At 43.9% G+C, this 22,035-nt stretch overlaps 1 pseudogene; it reads left to right on the top strand.

Moving 5' to 3' along the window:
• Nucleotides 1-1,561: 1,561 nt before the first annotated feature.
• Nucleotides 1,562-4,695, top strand: LOC125547201 (uncharacterized; annotated as a pseudogene).
• Nucleotides 4,696-22,035: the final 17,340 nt, after the last annotated feature.

Raw genomic sequence — 22,035 nt, 5'->3', positions numbered from 1 at the left:
TGTTAGATTTTGCAACTGGGGTGCAGTTTTGTTCATCATACACATTACTCCGCGACTGTCAACTTTATCGCTTAAATTCATTTGTTCGCAATGTGGGTCGCCTGCATAATGATGATATAATACAAGAGGTCACATCCCACCCTGAAACAAGGAAGCATCTCTCCCCTACTGAAGAAGGGAAATTCCGTGAGCCTGAAAGATTGACATCTAAGGTCTGGCCTTGGTAAACCAACATTATTTCTCTAAGCTGGAACGATACGAAATACTGGTACTACAAACCGTCTAGAAAACAGTATTATTCCCTCAACTTCCTAAGGTAGCATGGATAAGTCCTCTCACAAGATGCTTCCACAGCTTAGATTGTAGGTTTTTCATTGAAGTTTGATGTTTAATTTTTAGTTTAAGACATGTAAATGAACTGAATTATGTTTTAGTAATACTACTTTTCAGGACATAAATTTGAAACACTTTTACTCTAATGAAGTCGTATTTGAAATTATAGGATTCGGGTAGCATTTAGCTAGTATTTTCCACCTGCTATATATATGTAACAGGTAGACAAAACATGCCAAGAAATTAGCTATATATATCACGTTGATTATTTTACCGAGGTATATAATATTAATTTGAGCAAAGATGTCTCCTGTCTCTTCTTTTTCCCCGACTCTTTCATTTCCCCCTTTATATTAAAAGTGCAAACAACCTATTTCAAGAATATTAAACCATAGTGATTGGATATATAGTGACCAATCACTTTATAACTATTCCTAATTTGTTCAAAGGATTCTATGTGCTAGCCTGGCTTATTAGGGATGATAGACTACTTATATTAGTAAGGAATTCCTTCTTTTCCGGGAGCCCATTCGGACAGAACTCCAAAGTTAAGCGTGCTCAGCTTGGAGTAGTTTCAGGATGGGTGACCGACCGAGAAGTTGCTCCCGGGTGCGCACGAGTGAGGACAAAGTGCGCAGAAAAGACTAGTATTGATTTGTGGGGCCAGTCTAGATCCCGCCAAGAGTAACGACCACCAGCGGGTGTGTCCGGGGCGTTACAAGTTGGTATCAGAGCCGACCCTCGCGGTTACACGGATGTTTGCGGACAGGTGCGTGGTCATGTTGTGCATGACGTTTGTGACCCATCGTGGCACATGACATGGCACATGTTCCGGACTGGAAGCACGGACGTTTGTGCCAAGAGGGAACGTTCATGTGGCCCGACGAGGATGTCGGTTTCTCTGAGTGGGGGTGTATGTGCTAGCCTGGCTTATTAGGGATGATAAACTACTCATATCAATAAGGAATTCCTTCTTTTCCGGGAGCCCATTCGGTGCTCAGCTTGGAGTAGTTTTAGGATGGGTGACCGACCGGGAAGTTCCTCCCGGGTGCGCACGAGTGAGGACAAAGTGCGCAGAAAAGACTAGTATTGATTTGTGGGGCCAGTGTAGATCCTGCCAGGAGTAATGACCACCGGCGGATGTGTCCAGGGCGTTACATTCTACATTTTAGCTTACAATACTATATATTTTTGATAGCATTTACTTTTCTAGGTTGATCTAGGTCCAATGCATGCCACAACTTCTCAGAAGCTCACCATGCATGATTTGGTGCATGATCTTGCATCAAGAATTACTTCCAAAGAGTTCCTTGTTTTGGACGTTGATGCTACTAAACCAAGGGACTGGAATAGAGCTCGCTATTGCCAACATGCGCGATTGATCAACTACCAGAATCAAACCAAAGTTTTCAAAGACCTGCCAACCATAGCTAGAACCCTCCATTTTAGGTATTCAGGCAAATTGCAACTTCCCAAAATGGCATTTTGTCGATCCAAGTATATACGTGTGCTGGACTTAAGTGGACATTCAGCTGGAAGGCAATCTACTTCAAGCAACTTAGACCTTCATGGAAGTTCAGTTGAGGGGCAATCCACTTCAAGCAACGTGGTACTGCCACCGTCCATTCATAAATTGAAGCTACTTAGGTATCTTGATGCCACATCATTTCCAATTACATCACTTCCAAAGTCTTTCCACACACTAAAACACATGCAAACTTTAATTCTATCCAAATGCACACTTGAAACATTGCCTGACACTATCCATAGCCTCAACAAGCTTTGCTATTTGGACCTATCTGATAATGTAACCCTTACCGAGCTCCCCCTATCACTAGGGAAGCTCCTAAAACTTTCTTTCCTCAACCTATTGGGGTGTTCCATGCTTTAGGAGTTGCCTGAGTCCATATACGAGCTGACTTGTTTACGACACCTAGACATGTCCGAGTGTCATGCCATTAAAAAACTGCCTGATAAATTTGGCACCCTTTCGAAACTCATATTCCTAAACTTGTCAGGTTGTTCCAAGATAACCAAACTACCAAATAATCTTAGACTTCAGTCTTTAGAGCTTATGAACCTATCAAATTGCCATGAGCTAGAAAACCTGCCAAAAGATTTTGGCAATCTTCAAAGGCGTGGGTTCTTGAGCCTTTCTGAGTGCTACAAAGTTTCATTGCTGCCAGAATCATTTTGCCAACTTGTTCATTTGAAATCCTTAGATCTTTCGGACTACCATGAGCTCAGGGAACTTCCTGAATGTTTTGGTAACCTTTTTGAGCTTGATTCCTTAAACCTAACAAGTTGTTGCAAGCTGCAAATACTGCCAGAGTCATTCTGCAAGTTGTCCAAGCTGAGGTGTCTCAACTTGTCTTATTGTATGAGGCTTGGTAAGCTCCCATCCTTGTTTGGTGGCCTTAAGCTTCACTCATTGGACATCTCTTGTAGCATGTCTCTTAGTGAATTGCCGGATAGCATTGTTGACATGACAAGTCTCACTCGGTTTGAGACCGTAGTAGGAAATTCTACAATGATGGACAGCGTTCAGAAAATTAAAGAGCATCTTGTTTTTCCAGGAATAATAGAGCATGATGTACATCGGATAGAAAATAAAGGATGCAGCAGTATAGTGGAACTTGCAGATTTGACTTGCTATGAGTTGGATATTGAACAGCTTCAGAATGTCATGCATCCAGAAGACGCAGAGAGAGCAAAGTTGCGTGATAAATGAGATCTGAGGCAACTAACTCTTTCCTGGGGACCACTAGGGGCGAGGGTAAGTGTGTGTTGGAGAAGCTCACACCTCCCAGGACTCTTGAATATTTTTTCTAGAGGGGTATATGAGCAAGGATTTCCCTGAATGGATGTCTGACATCTCTTCCTACCTCCCTTCTCTCACCAACCTCCACCTTTGTGATTTGGGAACATGTGATACTCTTCCTCCATTTGGGCAGCTGCCAAATTTAAGAAGCATATCTATGGAAAACATTCCCAACGTCAGGAAAATAGGCAATGAATTCTTTGGGCAGGGCAGACCCTGTGTAAAATTAAGATTGATAGTGTTGAAGTCGATGGAGAACTTGGCTGAATTGTGGACAACAAGGTCAGGTGAAGATAATGAAGAGTTCCTAATTCCGAATTTGCACTATTTGTCTGTATCGAACTGCCCGAAATTGAAGTTTCTACCATATCCACCAAGAAGTATGTTTTGGCCCTTGGAAAACATTGATGAGATTATTTCAGAAGGAGGATTTGGGAAGCTTTCATCTTCTGCTCTTTCTTTTAAGATGGCAATAAATAATTGCAGTTTTTCTCTAGACAATTGGGATAGACTTCATCACTTCCCTACCCTTGAATCATTTCAAGTTGAGTCTTGCAACAGCTTGAGGGCATTGCCAGAGGACATTAGATGCTTCACCTCTCTAAAAAACCTAGTTTTGAAGTCACTAAAGGAATTGGAGTCACTACCGAAATGGTTGGGGTGCCTCATTTCCCTGCAACGCGTTTTCATCGAGGATTGTCCCAAGATAACATCTTTTCCAGAAAGCATGAAGAATCAAACTGCTCTGAAAGTCCTATTGCTGAAGAGGTGCAAAGGTTGGGAAATATTGCCAGAATGGATAGGGCAGCTCACTTCCCTACAAAAATTTCAGATCATTGATTGCCCCAATCTGACATCTTTGCCTGAAAGCATGAAGGACCTTTCTTCTCTAACAAAGCTTTATATAAAGGAGTGCCAAGGCCTAGCTATGTTGCCAGAATGCCTAGGGCAGCTCATTACCCTGCAAGATATTTCCATCATCAATTGTCCCAACCTGACAACTTTGCCTGAAAGCATGAAGGGCCTTACTTCTCTAACAAGGCTTTATATAAAGGAGTGCCAAGGCCTAGCTATGTTGCCAGAATGCCTAGGACAGATGATTTCCCTGCAAAAAATTCACATCATCGATTGCCCCAACCTGATTTCTTTGCCTGAAAGCATGAAAAGCCTTTCTTCTCTAGCAAAGCTTTATATAAAGGAGTGCCAAGGCCTAGCTATGTTGCCAGAATGCCTAGGGCAGCTCATTACCCTGCAAGATATTTCCATCATCAATTGTCCCAACCTGACAACTTTGCCTGAAAGCATGAAGGGCCTTACTTCTCTACCAGAGCTTTATATAAAGGAGTGCCAAGGCCTAGCTATGTTGCCAGAGTGCCTAGGACAGATGATTTCCCTGCAAAAATTTCACATCATCGATTGCCCCAACCTGACTTCTTTGCCTGAAAGCATGAAAAGCCTTACCTCTCTCAGATTGCTATGGTTGAAGGACTGCCAAGGCCTACATGTACTGCCAGAATGGCTACAAGAACTCATTTCCTTAGAAGAATTAAACATCATCCGTTGCTGCAACCTGACGTCTTTGCGTGAAAGCATACAACATCTTACCGCCTTGAAGGAACTCTGCATTTGGGGCTGTCCGATTTTGGTCGAGAGGTGCCAAGGGGAGGATGCAGGCCTTATTTCTCACATCCCGGAAGTCTCGTTACATCTATGAACCTGAAGAACTAGAGGTATGAAACTCCCAAGAGTAAATATGCATTACTCTTAGTTACTTACGTCTTTATTTGCAATATTCATGTTCATGATGCCCTCAGAATCATTTCAAAGGATGTATCCTTTGGTGTCTGTTCATACTTCATCTGTGTGCTCTGTCGAATTATATGAGTTATGCTTTACCAATGAGTAGATATCGTATTACCACGATATTCTCTAATCTCTAATATGGACCATTGGATTCTCTTGGTACATGTTTTTACATGCATACAGGAGGGTATAACTTAATGTTTGATGCAGAGCTGGGGTGACTTGTGAAGACGCGAGAGCTAAAGCAAATATAAAGTGCGAAGTTATCTGGATTTCAAAGAAACGAGTTATGTTTTTGTATGGCGGTGTGAGTAAAGCCTGACGGTGGTGTATTCCAGGCAATCTAGAGACTAGAGTTCTTTGTAATGTGAATCTGGGGCTTTCCTATCGGGCTTGACCTTGTAGCCAAAGCTATGGGGAGTCGGAGCACTACCGGATTTGCCACCTATGCCGATGGCCACGGGCCGTCGGCATAGGCCGATTGCCGTCGGCTTAGATCTATGCTGACGGCGGCCGTCGGCATACCCCCGTCGGCATAGATCACGTCAGCGTAGTCTGTCAGACCATCGGCATAGTTTAGCCGTCGGCATAGGGACCTATGCCGACGGCTTCCGTACGGCCGTCGGCATAGTTTAGCCGTCGGCAGGAATTTTCACCTGACGGCAACAGACGGCGCCGTCAAAAGCGCTGACGAATCACGGGCCACCGCGTGGCAGAGGTATGCCGACGGCCAGGCCGTCGGCATAGATGCTGCCACGTGTCATGGCATGCGAGATCTGGTTGCATGTCTATGCGGACAGCAAAGCCGTCGGCATAGTCAAGCTATGCCGAGGGCAATGTCGTCGGCATACTTGCTGCCCAGAAGCAAAAAAAATTATACCAGCCAAAAAGGCTAGTAATTTCATAGTTGATACATTAGCCAAAAAGGCCAGGGTTGGTCATGTTATGTCCCAATAATAATCCTCATGAATATACAAGTTACACAAGAAAAAACGTTGTTTGTCTGCTCATTATAGTACTAGTGTTTGGTAGAGCTCATATACAAGGGTATGAGCAATACAACAATGTCTGGAATGGACATGCAGGAATATAACAACATAGCCCACAACAAAGGGTACAGGGTATACAATCATAACATAGTTTTTTCACTAGGTACAGAGTAGGTATTTAAACTGGACACAAATAGCCCCTGTGATGATTTAGTAGATACAAAGTATGAGTATGTAGGACTTGATCATGAGGTAATATGAAAATCAACAAAACAAAGCAAAAAGGTATTTTGGAGCATCTTGAACTCCTTGACAAATAGACCAAGTGCTAATTAAGGAACATGTGAGTGTACACATATGGTTCCTGTGATGCTGGTTGTAAGCAAAGAAGAGGAGTTGACCAATGCTAAAATGTTGAACTCCCTAAAAGAGAAAGGCATGTTCTCTGAAAGCACATACATAGTTCTAATCTAGATGCAACTGTAAGTCAAAATCGAAAGTCTAGATCAGATTGCATACATAACGATAAAACTGAATTACACACACAAAAGATTCAGATTTTTTTGTGGCAACAAGGAAGCAAGCAAACTAATTGGAAAACAATGCAGCAATGTCCAGGTGATTGAGTACTAGGATCTGACAGCAATAGCACCAAGTTAAATTCAGTCAAGCGTGTAAGTAGATTCAGACCAGCAGCATACCAAGCAAAAAAATTCAGATTTCAAACATGCTAGCTAGCTGTAATTTGATGCAATCCTGATGGTACAAACATGCTAGCTAGATTAAACACCAACAATTAACACAGCCTAGCCGCAGTAACTAACAAGGCCATTATAAATTATTAGCATGCATGATCTGCAGTACTAAGAGGCTGAATCAATGCACATCACAGTAACCACAAATGGGGTCTAATACAAGAGCAGAATTTAACAAGTGTGCTACTCCGAATCATCATTACTTGTAAATAGGAATGATCTTTTCCATGACACAGGCACGGCAAGCACAAACAAAATCACCCATGCGCATGAAACAGAGCAAGGTACTAATATAGCAGCACAAGAGAGGGAGCTAGAGGTAGGAGACGGATTCACATGAGAGGAGGTTGTAGTCAATGGCGCACACAACCACGGTCGCCGTCACACGGTAGAGGAGGTTGTAGCCGAGTTGGACCATGTGTGGGGCGTCGTCGTGACGGTGGATGCCCTGGTTGTCGTCATCGTCAGTGGAGGATGCCTGCTGCTCCGAATCTAACAAACAAGTAAGAGCTAGTGTTGTTGATCTAGTACAGAAATTAAGCAAGCTAGTATAGGAGACACACATGCTGCTAGTATCTACATAAAGCAATCAAGTTGCCTGTGTGTGTGTGTGCGTGCTTGAGCTAGCTTAGTATGTACAGTCCATGGTTGGGCTCTAAAACTAACAGAGCATGCTAGCGTCAACAGAATCAATCACAAGGTTATTTTGTTGTTGTTGCTAGCACTGCTAGCTGTATGTGTTGATCCATCCATCCATGGACCTAACTAATGTTGATGTATCTCTAAACGAAGTGCAGCAACACAAGAAGAAGAACTAAAACTGTGGAGCACATGTGTACCTATACTCATCCATGTCAAACTATACAAATAAATAAATAAATAAATGACTTGTTCATACAAATCCCTCTAGGATTCCTTCATACAAGAGGATTTGCATCACATATTCCTCTACCTCCTCCTCGAATAGTGCGTTCAGTTGAATAGCAAATGAGTTAATGAGATGTAATGTACTATCTGTCTAGTAATGGTTGATGCTTCTATATATCCATACTTGTTGGTCTCGTTTATTAATGTACTCCCTCCGTCCATAATAATAATATAAGAGCATTTTTTGGCACTACTGTAGTTTCAAAAACGCTCTTATATTATGGGTCAGAGGTAGTAGAATCTAGTCTAGTAAATCACATATAATTTAGCATGTAGCTTACCAGTAAAGCCAAGACATCAAAGAACTTTGCTTCTCGCGTGCTGATACTGCTTTCCCCATTTTCTTTTTTGCCAAAACTATTGTACTGTACATGAGGATGAATGAGTCAACCAACCGAACAAACAGGCCACAATCAATCAATACATATAAATAAAAATTACAGTAGCTAGACCCCTTGGACAAAAGCTTTCTGGACATTTTAAACAGGAAAGATAGCGATTTTGTTCTGCATTTTTTTCTTCCCAGTAAGAAAGGTAGACAGTTGGATCAGGATGAGTACACCAACAAACGGCGGAGCTACTAGTAGTCCTTATGAGGGAAGACGAGACAGAATGGAAATCAAAGTGGTTCGACCACGAACTGCCAGATTACATACAGCAAAAAAGATGAGTTTTTTTCCTCATGTAGTCTCCTCAAATTAAAACTCCATAAATTTGCTGCTAGAGTTACAGGTTTATAGTTTAGATTGATGAGGGCACCTCCGTGCTTGCACTGAACATGCCAAACAGAGCATGTGCGTGTGGTTTCGAGTTGAAGATGCCAAACAAATCTGAACCTCCTCCCCGAGGAGATGGAGGTGGAGGATTTGCAGCAGCAATAGTGAGCAGAGGAAGGAGGCGGAGGAGATGGAGGTGCTACCTGCCGAGCTGGGTCGTTGTGGCCGTGCTTGAGCTCGGCAGGCCCCGCCTCCTCGAGCAGGACAGGGCCGCCAGCTAGGTGCGCCCCTCGTCCTCTGCCTCCTCAAGCAGGTAGGACGGCGCCCTCCTGCCGTCGTCGCCGTCCAGACCGCTCCAAGGTGACCCACAATAAGGGAAGGAAAGGAGAAGGTGAGGTGGGGGTGGATTCGGGCGAGGAAAGAGGGGAAGGACGTACTTGCGCCACATCGGTAACGGATCCGTCGAGCTCTGGCCTCGCCATCATCGGATGTGCCTGATCCCTGCGATGTTAGGGGTGGCGGCCGAAACCCTAGCTAGCCATGGGGACGGTGGAGGGCGTGAGCGCCGATTCTGGATGGGGGGAAGGTGGAGCGGACCTAGGGGAGCTCGGGGGCGTGTTGCGCGCCGCCGGAGCTCACCAGAACTGGCCGGCGTGGGTGGTGGCGGCGGCGAGGGAGAGAGATTCGTGGGGGGGGGGAGAGGAGTCGCGAGAGACAGAGAGGTTCAGTTCGTGGGGAGAGAGCGAGGTAGGGGTCGGGTGGGATCGTTTATCTTTTTCTTTTTTTTCTCCTTTCCTCTAGATGGATGGATGGATGGATGTGGGGTGGACAGCTAGATGGATAGATGGATGGATATGCGCCACGTCATCGATCCGTGGCACAAATGTTTCCACCAATAGGAACCAATCTCATACAATTGTGTTCTTTCTCTTTTGTTTTTCTTCTAATTTCTTCTACCATCTTGGACCGACCGACGACGATCCGTGAGGGGAGAGGAGGGCGGCGAGGAGGAGATGGTGAGGTGAGGTGGGGAGGGAATGGATCGGGGAATGGTGCGTTCGGTATGACGACTATGCGGGAAATTGCAGATCTGGACGGCGGCCACCTGAAATGATGTCCAGAAGTGGTTTTGTCAAATCATATATGATGTCTTTGCGGTATGTGTAGGCCTAGTGCAACCCAAGGAGGGACAGACCCCACCACAGGGAGGCGAATGTACCTCGGCGGCATGCCGGATCCAGCTGTTAAAATCGAACAAAAATCACACGATGCAGGAAATACTCGGGACCTGGCACAGTGTCGTCATATGGCCCTTGTAGAGTGTGGTGAAATTTTGAGCACGTTTCGCAGAAGCCTGACCGGAGGTCGCTTGTAAACTACACCATCTCCGAGGTAGTATCTGGCTAGTGAGAGAGAACGTGTCCGATTTGTGAAGGAAGTGCGTTTCCCGTTGCTCCGTTGACCTCGAAACTTCTCGTGCTCTCAAAGGGGGCCATTGCATGACACGTGCCAGGACATGGCATTTCGAGCCCGCCTGCAATATTTGAGATTTACTGCATCCGTAGGGTTTCAATGTGGGAAATTGCAGATCTGCACGGCGGCCACCTGAAATGATGTCCAGAGGTGGTTTGTCAAATCATATATGATGTCTTTGAGGTATGTGTAGGCCTGGTGCAACCCAAGGAGGGGCATGCCCCACCACAGGGAGGCAAATGTACCTCAGCGGCATGCCGGATCCAGCCGTTAAAATCAAACAAAAATCACATGATGTTGGAAATACTCGTGACCTGGCATAGTGTCGTCATATGGTCCTTGTAGGGTGTGGTGAAATTTTGAGCATGTTCCGCAGAAGCCTGACTGGAGGTCGCTTGTAAACTACACCATCTCCGAGGTAGTATCTGGCTATCGAGAGAGAACGTGTCCGATTTGTGAAGGAAGTGTGTTGCCCGTTGCTCTGTTGACCTCAAAAGTTCTCGTGCTCTCAGAGGGGGCCATTGCATGACATGTGCCAGGATATGGCATTTTTCGGGCCCGCTTGCAATATTTGAGACATTTAGTGCACCCATAGGGTTTCAATGCAAGAAATTGGAGATATGCATGGCACCACACCCCCGAGCCGCGTATTGCCTCTTCGGAGCCCCGCGCTAGGTGTTTGAAGTTGCCACCACACTTTGTGGCATGTAAGAGGACCCATCACAAGATTTGGTGGCATAGCTAGCCCCTGAAGGCCACCGACCACACTTGTAGACACACGAAGAACAAACCGTACATATGCAGATGTATCTATGGCCTATGTGGCATGCCAGCGTGGCCAGGGCCCATTGTCAGCCAATGTCACATTGTAGATATGCAGAGAAGCCCTTTGACCAATGGACTTCTCCACCTCGTTGTGATGGGGTCAGCCCATGTGAAGACTCCAGAACAAGGTCCGGGCCCTACCCCCCACAAGATTCCCTCTATATCAACCCGACACAGATGTTTCCCCCTCCAAGTGTGGGCGGTAGCGCCGTCCGTGAAGGGGGTCACACTTCGGAGCCCCGCGCTAGGTGTTCGAAGTTGCCACCACACTTTGTGGCATGTAAGAGGACCCATCACAAGATTTGGTGGCATAGCTAGCCCCGAAGGCCACCGACCACACTTGTAGACACACGAAGAACCATCCGTACATATGCAGATGTATCTATGGCCTATGTGGCATGCCAGCGTGGCCAGGGCCCACTGTCAGCCAATGTCACATTGTAGATATGCAGATAAGCCCTTGCGTTTTTTTATTTATGTTATATATAAACGCCTAAAATAAAATGAAAGAAAAATAGATGGTGGGGTTTTGAACCCGTGGACTGTGTAAGGGAAGGTGGACAACCACAAGAGGGATGATGATTCATGTTTAAGTACCACACCTAATTTGTATATCATATAATATGGACCGAAAACTAATTTTTTTAGCTATCACACAAAAAAGGGAGCATCGTGGCTCGACCATGTGACCTTGTGGTCAGCGTTAACTAAGATTACCACTAGGCCACAACAACACAACATGTCTAGATGGGATAAACATTTTTCATGTTGCTATTCCTTCTTGTTCTATGTAAGAAAATAAATTATATTCTTGTGTTTGCGACAATTAAAAAAAATGTCTTACAAAAAAACGGTACGCGACATTAAAAAAATAAACATCATAAAACACATTTGTGTAATTAAAACAACCATATGTTGCATTTTAAAAATGTTCAGGCATTCGAAAAACTATTGATGACATTTTTTTAAATGTTTATACAATGTGAAAAATTGTTAGCGTTGTTTTAAAAAATGTGTCGTACAATCCAAAAAATTGTTAGCGTTGTTTCAAAAACTTGTATTTGAGAACATGTTAATCGTATGTTTAAAAAATATTAAATGTGCTAGAAATTTAGTATGTTTGAAAAAATTATACGTATAATTAACATTGTTCCAAATACGAGTTTTGAAACTTTTTTGAAATACGTGTTAGACATTTTCGGATGGTACGGAACATTTTAAACTACATGAAATTTTTTGTACATTGCGTAAACATTTAAAAAATGTCATTAACAGTATTTTGAAATGCCTGAACATTTTTAAAATGCAACATATGTTTTTTTAATTACACAAATGTGTTTTACAATGTTTATTTTTTTCAGAATCACATACTTATTTTTCATAACACAGAAACATTTTTGGCGCTTATAATACATAAATAAAAAACAGATTTAAATTAATCATTTTTAAGATAAAAACAATTTAAAAGATAAAAAACAGATAATATATATGCCTACGGCAAGACCGTCAGCATAGTATTGCCATGTGGCAGTTCCTGAAAAAAACCCAGATAAAACATATGCCGACGGCCGCCGTGAGGGCCGTCGGCATAGATTTGACAGCGTTAGGCTGCCGTCTGAGGCCGGGCCACCAGGGCCACCTATATGCCGACGGCCACACTTTACCGACGGCTGCCGTCGGCGTAGTCGGAGATATGCCGACGGCCTTTCTATGCCTACGGCTGCCGTCGGCATAGTTTGAGGTATGCCGACGGCCTTTCTATGCCTACGGCTTTCCCTAGGCCGTCGGCATAGCTCCGTCTATGCCGACGGCCCCGACAAAAGGCCATCGGCATAGAATAGGCCGTCGGGGTAGCCAATTATTCCGGTAGTGGAGGCTGTTGCAGCAAGCTCTACATCTGTAATGTAAGTCTACTGCTGCCTTCTGACCAGACCGCGGTGCGGCAGCAAGGTCCGCTTTAATTAAATGTTTTGATGAGCTATATTTTCCTGCCATGGATTTTTGGAGCTTGCTCTGCTAATCCGTGTTTTTTTGCATAATGTTTTATCGGAGTTTAGGTCTGACCATGTGGCAACACGAGCCCTGAAGAAGGCACGAACAGGCCCACATTTGTTCCACCTGTGGCTCTGTACTCTGTAGAACGGAATGGAAGGAGTAAGTAGAATGTTTCTGCTTGCTGACAAGTGCAGAGTGATGACGAGGAGACATGCAGGGGAAACTTTCAGAGCAAAAGGGAGAGATACGTAGACTCTGAAAACTGAAAAGTGTAAGTATCAATCAAACTGAAAACTGAAACTCTGAGCAGTGGTCCCTAATGTACAGCTTGCAGTTATGTCTGTCGTAACGCGCGTGTTTGGCCCTTGTTATTGGCAAAAGTTGTGGTTTTGTTTCAATATGCTAGCAGTAGAAGGTTGACTATTTCCCCAATTCCCCTAGCGTGCGGGTATGTATATGTAGTTCTGTATGTATGAATCCAAATTTTAAGCAATCTTCTTGATGTGCTGTGCAGATGAGACGTTAAAATGCCATTTGGCACCATGACTTGAATTTGGGATACGACGTTCTCAAGAGGTCAGAGCCCTTCAAACAAACAAGTTGAGGTGTTGCCGGTCTCTACTCCGCTGCAGAGCCAAATTGAGGAGACAAAGCTTAGGTGTGCAAGCCATGAAATTTTTTTTTGCCAAATCAAGCTTTGTTAACCAAATAGTAGATTGTTTGCATTTCTCTGTCTGGTTTTCGATTTGTTCTGGCTAATCTTGATCTGTTTCCTTACTCCTGAACCTTTTCTTATTTCCTCAGCTTCCTAGGTAGCATGGATAAGTCCTCTGAAAAGATGCTTCCACAGCTTAACCCGGGCAACAGAACAAGCTGGATGCACGAGCATCTTCAGTTGGAGTGTTGGTGCCAGACCAAAGTGAGAGGTTGCATCCAGCAACATTCTCTGCCTGCCCTTCTCCAGATGGTAGCCACCCCTTCTCTCATTCAGTCATGTTTTTGCTGCACCACCAATGCACGTACATCTTCTGAGTATTCTCCTTACTTCAGGTGCACGGCACAAGCGTCAATCTTACCACAGTACGGACAGCATGCGATCAGAAATTCAGTCGTGACGGAAAGCAAAGGTGGGGCCGGGCGATATGGAATCCTGGAGATGCAACAAAAATGATCTGGATCTGGACTGACTCTGCAGGATCGCCGTTGTTTTCTCTTGTAGTCCGAGTGTCAGCTTGGCTGCGGGTTTAATAGGCAGAGGAGAAGGCATGAAGAGGCCCACATCTGAAAATCCGTTCTGCAGATAATTATTCAGTCCGCTCTGCAAACTGATAAAAGAGATAGTCTCAGTGTTAGAAGGGAGAGAGAGAGATATTGGCGGAATATGATGGATGTATTATATTTAGTATAAGACTTGGAGGGTAAGACGCGTCTCCTAGAGATAAGGTAGGAGACGGATTACAAATCCTAGACTACCAAATACATGTATCCCAAATATATCTCTAACACTCAGCATCGACGCCGTCAATGTTGTCCAGAACATGCACTCTGAAATCTGAAAAGTGTAAGTATCAACCGAACTTGACTGTTTAGGTTCGGTTCTCTGAGCAGTTACGTCTGTCGAAACGCGTTTCAAGCCCTTGTTAACATCCCTGTTTCGCAGGTTGATTATTTCCCAGATTCACCTAGTGTGCGGCCCTGCGGGCATGTATCTGTAGTTCTGTATTTTAAATCTGAATTTTAAGCAATTCTGTTCCTGACTGTGCATTCAGGTACTGTGTGAGGAAACGATCAAAATTTCTGACGGTGTGCATAGCTAAAATCTTATTGAATTTCTGGCCCCTCAACCCTTTTGCTGAGCCATGTCACTGCTGTGGCTGGAGTCACCACCGCACGGGGGCAAGCTGTTGGAAATATGCCCTAGAGGCAATAATAAATTAGTTATTATTATATTTCCTTGTTCACGATAATCGTTTATTATCCATGCTAGAATTGTATTGATAGGAAACTCAGATACATGTGTGGATACATAGACAACACCATGTCCCTAGTAAGCCTCTAGTTGACTAGCTCGTTGATCAATAGATGGTTACGGTTTCCTGACCATGGACATTGGATGTCATTGATAACGGAATCACATCATTAGAAGAATGATGTGATGGACAAGACCCAATCCTAAGCCTAGCACAAGATCATGTAGTTCGTATGCTAAAACTTTTCTAATGTCAAGTATCATTTTCTTAGACCATGAGATTGTGCAACTCCCGGATACCGTAGGAATACTTTGGGTGTGCCAAACGTCACAACGTAACTGGGTGGCTATAAAGGTACACTACAGGTATCTCTGAAAGTGTCTGTTGGGTTGGCACGAATCGAGACTGGGATTTGTCACTCCGTGTAAACGGAGAGGTATCTCTGGGCCCACTCGGTAGGACATCATCATAATGTGCACAATGTGATCAAGGAGTTGATCACGGGATGATGTGTTACGAAACGAGTAAAGAGACTTGCCGGTAACGAGATTGAACAAGGTATCGGGATACCGACGATCGAATCTCGGGCAAGTATCGTACCGCTAGACAAAGGGAATTGTGTACGGGATTGATTAAGTCCTTGACATCGTGGTTCATCCGATGAGATCATTGTGGAACATGTGGGAGCCAACATGGGTATCCAGATCCGCTGTTGGTTATTGACCGGAGAGTCATCTCGGTCATGTCTGCTTGTCTCCCGAACCCGTAGGGTCTACACACTTAAGGTTCGGTGACGCTAGGGTTATAGAGATATTAGTATGCGGTAACCCGAAAGTTGTTCGGAGTCCCAGATGAGATCCCGGACGTCACGAGGAGTTCTGGAATGGTCCGGAGGTAAAGATTTATATATGGGAAGTCTTGTTTTGGTCGTTGGAAAAGTTTCGCGCATTATCGGTATTGTACCGGGAGTGCCGAAAGGGGTCCGGGGGTCCACCAAGGGGGTCCACCTGCCCCGGGGGGCCACATGGGCTGTAGGGGTGTGCGCCTTGGCCTATATGGGCCAAGGGCACCAACCCCAAGAGACCCATGCGCCAAGAGATAAGGGAAAGAAAGAGTCCTAAAGGGGGAAGGCACCTCCTAGGTGCCTTGGGGAGGATGGACTCCTCCCTGGCCGCACCCTTCCTTGGAGGAAGGGCCAAGGCTGCGCCCCCCCTCTCCCTTGGCCCTATAGATAGTAGGGGGAAGGGAGGGCAGCCGCACCTAAGCCCTGGCGCCTCCCTCTCCCTCCCATGACACATCTCCCTCCTCCCGCAGCGCTTGGGAAGCCATGTTGGAATCCCGCTACTTCCACCACCACGCCGTCGTGCTGCTGGATCTCCATCAACCTCTCCTCCCCCCTTGCTGGATCAAGAAGGAGGAGACGTCGTTGCTCCGTACGTGTGTTGAACGCGGAGGTGCCGTCCGTTCGGCGCTAGGATCATCGGTGATTTGGATCACGATGAGTATGACTCCATCAACCCCGTTCTCTTAAACGCTTCCACGCGCGATCTATAAGGGTATGTAGATCCACTCCTCCCTCCTTGCTAGATGACTCCATAGATAGATCTTGGTGACACGTAGGAAAATTTTGAATTATTACTACGTTCCCCAACAGTGGTATCAGAGCTAGGTCTATTGCGTAGATTCTATGCACGAGTAGAACACAAAGTAGTTGTGGGCATTGATTTTGTTCAATATGCTTACCGTTGCTAGTCCAATCTTGATTCGGCGACATTGTGGGATGAAGCGGCCCGGACCGACCTTACACGTACTCTTACGTGAGACTGGTTCCACCGACTGACATGTACTAGTTGCATAAGGTGGCTAGCGGGTGTCTGTCTCTCCCACTTTAGTCGGATCGGATTCGATGAAAAGGGTCCTTATGAAGGGTAAATAGCAATTGGCATATCACGTTGTGGTTTTTGCGTAGGTAAGAAACGTTCTTGCTAGAAACCCATAGCAGCCACGTAAAACATGCAAACAACAATTAGAGGACGTCTAACTTGTTTTTGCAGGGTATGCCATGTGATGTGATATGGCCAAAAGAATGTGATGAATGATATGTGATGTATGAGATTGATCATGTTCTTGTAATAGGAATCATGACTTGCATGTCGATGAGTATGACAACCGGCAGGAGCCATAGGAGTTGTCTTTATTTATTGTATGACCTGCGTGTCATTAAACAACGCCATGTAATTACTTTACTTTATTGCTAACCGTTAGCTGTAGTAGTAGAAGTAATAGTTGGCGAGACAACTTCGTGAAGACACGATGATGGAGATCATGATGATGTAGATCATGGTGTCATGCCGGTGACGATGATGATCATGGAGCCCCGAAGATGGAGATCAAAAGGAGCAAAGTGATATTGGCCATATCATGTCACTATTTGATTGCATGTGATGTTTATCATGTTTATACATCTTATTTGCTTAGAACGACGGTAGTAAATAAGATGATCCCTCACTAAAATTTCAAGAAGGTGTTCCCCCTAACTGTGCACCGTTGCGAAAGTTCGTCATTTCGAAGCACCACGTGATGATCGGGTGTGATAGATTCTTACGTTCGAATACAACGGGTGTTGACGAGCCTAGCATGTACAGACATGGCCTCGGAACACAAGAGACCGAAAGGTCGAGCATGAGTCGTATGGTAGATACGATCAACATGAAGATGTTCACCGATGATGACTAGTCCGTCTCACGTGATGATCGGACACGGCCTAGTTGACTCGGATCATGTAATCATTTAGATGACTAGAGGGATGTCTATCTGAGTGGGAGTTCATAAGATGAACTTAATTATCCTGAACATAGTCAAAAGGTCTTCGCAAATTATGTCGTAGCTCGCGCTTCAGTTCTACTGTTTAGATATGTTCCTAGAGAAAATTTAGTTGAAAGTTGATAGTAGTAATTATGCGGACTAGGTCCGTAAACTGAGGTTTGTCCTCATTGCTTCATAGAAGGCTTATGTCCTTAATGCACCGCTCAGTGTGTTGAACCTCAAACATCGTCTGTGGATGTTGCGAACATCTGACATACACGTTTTGATGACTACATGATAGTTCAGTGCGTAATGCTAAATGGTTTAGAATTTAGGCACCAAAGACGTTTTTGAAACATCGCAGAACATATGAGATGTTCCAAGGACTGAAATTGGGATTTCAGGCTCGTGCCCACGTCAAGAGGTATAAGACCTCCGACGATTTTCTTAGCCTGCAACTAAGGGAGAAAAGCTCAATTGTTGAGCTTGTGCTCAGATTGTCTAAGTACAACAATCATTTGAATCGAGTGGGAGTTGATCTTCCAGATGAGATAGTGATGTTTCTCCGAAGTCATTACCACCAAGCTGCTAGAGCTTCATGATGAACTATAATATATCAGGGACATATATGATGATCCTTGAGAAATTCGCGATGTTTGACACCACAAAAGTAGAAATCAAGAAGGAGCATCAATTGTTGATGGTTGGTGAAACCACTAGTTTCAAGAAGGGCAAGGGCACGAAGGGATACTTCATGAAACGGCAATTCAGCTGCTGCTCTAGTGAAGAAACCCAAGGTTAAACCCAAACCCGAGACTAAGTGCTTCTGAAATAAGGGGAACAGCCACTGGAGCAGAATTACCCTAGATACTTGGTAGATGAGAAGGCTGGCAAGGTCGGTAGAAGTATATTGGATATACATTGTGTTGATGTGTACTTTACTAGTACTCCTAGTAGCACCAGGGTATTAGATACCAGTTCGGTTGCTAAGTGTTAGTAACTCGAAATAAAAGCTACGGAATAAACGGAGACTAGCTAAAGGTGAGATGATGATATGTGTTGGAGGTGTTTCCAATGTTGATATGATCAAGCATCGCACGCTCCCTCTACCATCGAGATTGGTATTAAAACCTAAATAATTGTTATTTGGTGTTTGCGTTGAGCATAGACATGATTGGATTATGTCTATCGCGATACGGTTATTCATTTAAGAAGAATAATGGTTACTCTGTTTATTTGAATAATACCCTCAATGGTCTTACGCCTAAAATGAATGGTTTATTGAATCTCGATCGTAGTGATACACATGTTCATGCCAAAAGATGTAAGATAGTAATGATAGTACCACCTACTTGTGGTCTGCCACTTAAGTCATATCATTATAAAACGCATGAAGAAGCTCCATGTTGATGGATCTTTGGACTCACTCATTTTTGAAAGGATTGAGACATGCGAACCATGTTTGTTGGTAGATATGCATGAAGAAACTCTATACAAATGGATCGTTTGGACTCACTTGATTTTGAATCACTTGAGACATGCAAATCATACCACATGGGCAAGATGACTGAAAGCCTCGTTTTCAGTAAAATGGAACTAGAAAGCAACTTGTTGGAAGTAATACATTTTGATGTGTGCAGTCCAATGAGTGCTGAGGCGTGTAGTGGATATCGTTATGTTCTTACTTCACAGATGATTTGAGTAGATGTTGAGTATATTTACTTGATGAATCACGAGTCTGAATTATTGAAAGGTTCAAGTAATTTCAGGGTGAAGTTGAAAGACCGTCGTGAAAAGAGGATAAAAGATCTATGATATGATCATAGAGATGAATATCTGAATTACGAGTTTGGCACAGAATTAAGACATTGTGGAAATTGTTTCACAACTAATACAGCCTGGAACACCATAGTGTGATGGTGTGTCCGAACATCATAACTGCACCCTATTGGATATGATGCAGACCATGATGTCTCTTATCGAATTACCATGATAGTTTATGGGTTAGGCATTAGAGACAACCACATTCACTTTAAATAGGGCACCACGTAATTCCGATGAGATGACACCGTATGAACTATGGTTTAGAGAAACCTAAGCTGTCATTTCTTAAAAGTTTGGGGCTGCGACGCTTATGTGAAAAAGTTTCAGGCTGATAAGCTCGAACCCAAAGCGGATAAATGCATCTTCATAGGACACCCAAAACAGTTGGGTATACCTCCTGTCTCAGATCCGAAAGCAATAAGGGATTGTTTCTAGAATCGGGTCCTTTCTCGAGGAAAAGTTTCTTTCGAAAGAATTGAGTGGGAGGATGGTGGAGACTTGATGAGGTTATTGAACCGTCTCTTCAACTAGTGTGTGGCAGGGCACAGGAAGTTGTTCCTGTGGCACCTACACCAATTGAAGTGGAAGCTTATGATAGTGATCATGAAACTTCAGATCAAGTCACTACCAAACCTCGTGGGATGACAAGGATGCGTACTACTTCAGAGTGGTACGTAATCCTGTCTTGGAAGTCATGTTGCTAGACAACAATGAACCTATGAGCTATGGAGAAGCGATGGTGGGCCCGGATTCCAATAAATGGCTCGAGGCCATAAAATCCGAGAGAGGATCCATGTATGAAAACAAAGTTTAGACTTTGGCAGAACAGCTCGATGGTCGTAAGGCTGTTGAGTGCAGATGGATTTTAAAAGGAAGACGGACAATGATGGTAGGTATCACCATTAAGAAAGCTCGACTTGTCGTTAAGAAGTTTCCCGACAAGTTCAAGGAGTTGACTACGGTGAGACTTTCTCACTCGTAGCGATGCTAAGAGTCTGTTGGAATTATATTAGCGATTACTGCATTGTTTATGAAATCTTGCAGATAGGATGTCAAAACATTGTTTCCTCGACGATTTTCTTGAGGAAAGGTTGTATGTGATACAACCGGAAGTTTTTGTCAATCCTGAAAGATGCTAACAAGTATGCCAAGCTCCAGCAATCCTTCTAAGGACTGGAGTAAGCATCTCGGAGTTGGAATGTATGCTTTGATAAGATGATCAAAGTTTTGGGTGTATACAAAGTTTATGAGAAACATGTATTTCCAAAGAAGTGAGTGGGAGCACTATAGAATTTCTGATAAATATATGTTGTTGACATATTGTTGATTAGAAATGACGTAGAATTTCTGGAAAGCATATAGGGTTATTTGGAAAGTGTTTTTCAATGGAAAGCCTGGATTAAGCTACTTGAACAATGAGCATCAAGATCTATAAGGATAGATCAAAACGCTTAATGGTACTTTCAAATGAGCACATACCTTGACATAATCTTGAAGGTGTTCAAGATGGATCAGTCAAAGAAGGAGTTCTTGCCTGAGTTGTAAGGTATGAAGTTAAGACTTAAAGCTCGACCACGGCAGAATAGAGAGAAAGGACGAAGGTCATCCCCTATGCTTAAGACATAGGCTCTACAGTATGCTATGCTGTGTACCGCACCTGAAATGTGCCTTGCCATGAGTCAGTCAAGGGGTACAAGAGTGATCTAAGAATGGATCACAGGACAGCGGTCAAAGTTATCCTTGGTAACTAGTGGACTAAGGAATTTTCTCAATTATGGAGGTGGTAAAAGAGTTCGTCGTAAAGGGTTACGCCGATGCAAACTTTGACACCAATCCAGATTATTTTGAGTAGTAAACTGGATTCGTATAGTAGAACAGTTATTTAGAATAGCTCCAAATGTAGCGTAGTAGTTACATCTACAAGATGACATAAGAAATTTGCGAAGTACATACGGATCTGAAAGATTCAGACCCGTTGACTATAACATCTCTCACAAACATAACATGATCAAACCCAGAACTCATCGAGTGTTAATCACATGGTAGTGTGAACTAGATTATTGACTCTAGTAAACTCTTTGGGTGTTAGTCACATGGGGATGTGACCTTGAGTGTTAATCACATATCGATGTGAACTGGATTATTGACTCTAGTGCAAGTGGGAGACTGTTGGAAATATGCCCTAGAGGCAATAATAAATTAGTTATTATTATATTTCCTTGTTCATGATAATCGTTTATTATCCATGCTAGAATTGTATTGATAGGAAACTCAGATACATGTGTGGATGCATAGACAACACCATGTCCCTAGTAAGCCTCTAGTTGACTAGCTCGTTGATCAATAGATGGTTACGGTTTCCTGACCATGGACATTGGATGTCATTGATAACGGGATCACATCATTAGAAGAATGATATGATGGACAAGACCCAATCCTAAGCCTAGCACAAGATCATGTAGTTCGTATGCTAAAGCTTTTCTAATGTCAAGTATCATTTCCTTAGACCATGAGATTGTGAAACTCCCGGATACCGTAGGAATACTTTGGGTGTGCCAAACGTCACAACGTAACTGGGTGGCTATAAAGGTACACTACAAGTATCTCTGAAAGTGTCTGTTGGGTTGGCACGAATCGAGACTGGGATTTGTCACTCCGTGTAAACGGAGAGGTATCTCTGGGCCCACTCGGTAGGACATCATCATAATGTGCACAATGTGATCAAGGAGTTGATCATGGGATGATGTGTTACGAAACGAGTAAAGAGACTTGCCGGTAACGAGATTGAACAAGGTATCG

Source organism: Triticum urartu, chromosome 3A, assembly GCF_056163025.1.
Source record: "Triticum urartu cultivar PI428250 chromosome 3A, HENAU_Tu73, whole genome shotgun sequence".
Taxonomy (NCBI): Eukaryota; Viridiplantae; Streptophyta; class Magnoliopsida; order Poales; family Poaceae; genus Triticum; species Triticum urartu.
This window is presented reverse-complemented; position numbering and strand designations above follow the sequence as displayed.